Source organism: Pteropus vampyrus, unplaced genomic scaffold (assembly GCF_000151845.1).
Source record: "Pteropus vampyrus isolate Shadow unplaced genomic scaffold, Pvam_2.0 Scaffold54, whole genome shotgun sequence".
Taxonomy (NCBI): domain Eukaryota; kingdom Metazoa; phylum Chordata; class Mammalia; order Chiroptera; family Pteropodidae; genus Pteropus; species Pteropus vampyrus.
The window spans coordinates 3410283-3415280 of record NW_011888835.1 but is presented as its reverse complement, the minus strand read 5'-3'; positions in this window follow the sequence as shown (position 1 = coordinate 3415280).

The following is a 4998-nucleotide window of genomic DNA, read 5'->3' as shown; positions in this document are numbered from 1 at the left end:
GGAGGCTGAGGCTAAACTTGGCCTGCAGCTGAACCCCTCTCAGGACTGTGCCACTGGACACCTACTTCACAAATCCACACTAATAAGACCAGGAGATGTAGGAGCTTTGCTTAGTACATAGAAACAGACACAGAATGGCAGCCAAAATGAGAAGACAAAGAAGCAGAAACCATATGAGAGAACAGAGCAGAGATTCAGATATAATGGAGTCAAGTAATCTAACAGAGTTAAAGTTCAAAACACTGGTTATAAAGGTGCTCAATGAATTTATGGGAAGTGTAGATAAATTCAGTGAAAACTTCAACAAAGAGTTAAAAAAAACAATAATGGAAATGGAAATTATAAAAGGGAACCCATCAGAAATGAAGAACACATTATTTGAGATGAGTATATTAAATGGAATAAACAAAGTGAATAAAAAAGAGGATCGGATGACCTATATAGAGGATAGGAAAGCCAAGGACACTCGATCAGAATGGCAAGAATAAGGAAGCAGAAACTATAATAATAATTTAAGGAGCCTATGAGACACTATTAAAGGTAAAAATATTCATGTCACAGGGGTACCTGAAGGAAAACAAGAAGTTGAAGAGCAGTTTGAAGAAATAATGATGGAAAACTTCTCTAACCTGGTGAGGAAATAGACATAAAACCCAGGATGCTCAGAGAATTTCAAAAACCAGGAATCCAAAGAGGCCCACACCAAGATACATCGTAATTAAAATGCCAAAGGTTAAATACAAAGAAAGACTCTTAAAAGCAGCAAGAGAAAAGCAGTTACCTACAAGGGAGCACAAATAAGACCGGCAGCTAATCTCTCAAAAGAAACTATGTAGGACAGAAGGACTTGGCACAAAATATTTGATGTGATGAAAACCTAGGATCTATAACCAGAAATACTTCATTGAGCAAAGCTATCATTTAGAGTTGAAGGACAGATAAAGTGCTTCCCAGACAAAAATAAGCTAAAGGAATTTATCACCATTAAGCCAATATTACAGGAAATGTTGGAGGGACGTCTTTAAGAAGAAAACACATGTATCAAAAACAAGAATAAAGAATAGTATAACTACATTCCTATCAACAATTACTTCAAATGGAAAATAATTAAGTGTTTTAACAAAAAGACAGAGTGGCTGAATGGGTAAGAAAATAAGACCCCTACATATACTGTCTACAAGAGACTCGCTTTAGATTAAAAGACACACAGACTAAAAGGAAGTGGATGAAAAAAGATATTGTCTTGATGGACCTAGAGGGTATTGCGCTGAATGAAATGGGTCAGATAGAGAAAGACAAATATCACATGATTTCATGTACATGTGGACTCTAAAGAACAAAATCAACAACAACAACAAAAGTGGAAATAAACTCATAGATACAGAGACTATTTAGAGAGATAATAGATGGGAGGGGGGTTGGGGAAGAAAAAGCAAAGGGATTAAGAAGTACCAATGGATAGTTGCAGAATAGACATGGAGATGTAGAGTGTAGCATGGGGAAGATGGTTAATAATGTAGTAAATTTGTAAGGGGGAAGAGAGGTACTAAATTTAGTGGGGTGAGCACTTTGTGAGTTATGTGGATCTCTGATCACTATGCTGTACAACTGAAACTGGTATATTATTGTATGCCAACTATAAGTGAAAAAAAAACTCATTGAATTGTACAATGTAAATACAAGCAACTAATTGTCTATATTTCAATAAAGATGAAAAAAAGGAAAAAAGTCATCATGCTTTAATGATGAAAACCCACAGAAAACAGAAAAAAAAAACAAATATTTATTGTGTATCTACTATATTCTACATATTCTTCTGGACAAGATATACGTTAGTGACCAAGAAAGGAGAAAAAGTCCTACCTTCAAAGGGCTATAAAATTATGTGACAGACATTGTTCTGTTTAAATTAGATAATGCATACACATGAAAATCTCTACTGAGGTACCCTGATGCAGGGTTTTACCTAAAATCATTGTTATTCCCTCTGAGATATACAAGGTTGAGAAGGAATCCATGGAGTGGTTAATAATGTTTTACAAAACAAAGTCCAAGGCTCGATCAAGGTTAACACTATTATAGAATTTCGATTTGCAAACCTGATAATCAGAGCAAATTATGTTAGTTTGGGTGACTAAGATATGATTAGATGAGCATAAGATTTATTAGAGGAAGGAAAGACTGGATACAAAAAAACTTAGTCTGTAGTGCAGCTCTAAAAAATATCAGCCGGGCAAATGTGGATCTTGGGGCCAACTGAAGGAGTTTGATCTCTTGTGGAATGGGTAAGCACTGGCATCCCCACAAACTCAAAATAACCACTATCAGTCATTGGCTGATAGAAGGCAGGAGGAAGCGTATCCTCACCAAAAATGATAATGAGTCCAGGATGGCAGGCCCTGGGACTTTCTATTAATCATGCACTTCTCTGAAAGAAATGTGAACAGTACATTTTCACTGCCACACCACAAATCAAATGTACGATTCTTAAAGCATTTAAGTGTCATTAGTATCATGATGAAAATCAAACTCCTTAGAATGACTTACAAGGCTCTTTGGGAATGAGCCCTTCTTGTTTTCCCACTCATCAAGTTTCTCATCATTTTCTTCCCATATCTTAGTCTCTACCTTATCAAACTACATATTCTCCTTCCAAATAGTCCATGGCTCCTATAGCCTCTAGGTTTCTATACATGCCATTCTCTCTGAATGAAATAACCTTCATGTTTACCTAACCAATTAAAAAGAATCCATGAATCTTTAAGTTTATTCTCTAAATTTCTCTCATTCACCCAAACTGAATTAGGTTCATCCACTTTTAGTCTCTTAGACCTTGTTATAAACTCTATCTTATTTCTTATCATAATATATTACATCTGCCTATTTGTTTTTCCTTTTCTGTTAAACTAAGACTCCATTAAAAAATATATCCTATCATGTTCTGTGATGAATTCCTACACACTAGCATAGTGTTTGGCATGTATTTAGTAAATATTTGTTGAATACGGAAATATATGAACATATTAATTAACTGACTTATTATTATACAGCTAGTTAGATCAGTATGCCTCTAGAAGCCAAACTTGGGCTTTTATAAATTGTCCTCATTGGTTATTCAGAAAAGATGGAACATTGAATATGGTAAAAACATAGCATTAGAAAAATTAGTCAGCTGTGAATGTCTCTTCTTTCCTCTATGGCAGGTAACCTTATATAGAGTTGGAAAACTTGTATATAGCGTGAACATATGTCCCAATTTATTCAGGATAGTCCTGGTTTATACTTGTCTTTGCTTAATTTTTCTTTTGATTTTCAAGACTGATTTCAGTTTGTATAAAAAAGTGTATAGCTATCCTATCACATATGACTGAACTGGAAGCTCAAGGCTTCTGTATTTGAATAAACATAGGAAAAACTAAGTTCAATGTGAATAGGGAATAGTACACAGAATTGATAAAATCCTGAGAAAGAAAAGAGGAAATACAATAAGGATCCCAAAGGTAAGTGAAAACTAAAAGCATAGACAGAATAATGATTATGCATAAAATATCATAATATTAAAGATATGATACACATTATATCTAGATATAATGCTTGATAATGTGTTGTACATTTTTTTAAAGAAAATATAAGCCTCCCAATAAAGGATTTTATGCTATATTTAATGGTAATTTAATGAGTTTAAAAATTAAATCACAAACATTTTAATACGATATTATATTTATATTTTCATAGAGGAAACTATAAATTCTCTCATTTTCACTATCTAAAAAGTACTACTGTAGTGTGGTACCCAGACAAGAATTACCCTTTTATAATTTAAGAATTTTATGCTTAAAGAATATTATTGCAGCCTTATAACCCAACAGAGGCCTCTATGAATAAAAGAAATTTCCCCCTGTAGGGGAAAAAACTCCTCAAAAGTTACTCATAATTAATTAGTCTTAGAAATATGCTCTGAACTGTGTGTGTGCACACGTGCATGCACACGTGCGCGCGCGCGCGCACACACACACACACACACACACACACATAACTATAAACCTTAGGTTAGGAAACAGAATATGTAAAAAAATACAACACAAAAAGATACACACATACTCAAGTTTGTAGGTACATAGATTCCTAATTCTACATACTGAAACCCTGGAGTAACTGTGTTTTCATTTTTGTGCATTTATGTATTAATTTTGTCCCAAATTTTTAAAAAGTATTCATTTTTTTAATTGTTTAAAAGAGGCAGATGTTAACTGGCTACAATGTGCTAGTGGATATTGCATACAATTGTGGTTGAGAACAAGGACTTTAAATCCACACTGGAATTGAAGTCAGGTTTTATAAGAGATCCTACCTCATATGATTGTCATGAGTATTTAATTAAATGAATTAAGTGTTTGAACATATACATACACCCTAGTGTTTATAAGTATTGTTATTCTTACTGTTATCATTACTAAGATGAAAGACCTAGGCTTTTTTCTCCATTACCTTTGTATAGTGGAGGATATAGACAAACAGATAAATCTATTAGAATGGATTAGTAGAATTTTAGAGCTATAACTATTTCTATTTATAGTAGCATTTAGCAATGAAGGCACTGATAGTTGCTCTTTTAATGATACACTGCTAACAATATAAATGACTTAGATCTATGCATGTGTTTGATTGTCTATTATTTTCCATATAACCAATTCTATTAATTTAAAGAACAAATAAAAAATAATTACAGTCTAAAGATTTAGTTTCATTGGCATTTTTAAAATTTCTTTCTAATAAAAAAGCCCCTTTTAGTTCATTATTTTTATAACCATGGTGTGATGGAAGAGTCTAAAATAGTGGACATTGTAAATCACTCAATTTCAAATGTAATATAATACAAATGAGTACATTAGCAGTCAGAATGTATTCTGTCAAAAGAATAATGCATTAGATTAAGCTTTTATATATTTGTTTAATCCCTTGATGATTCAGTTTCATCGAAGGAGCGAAAATAAAAAA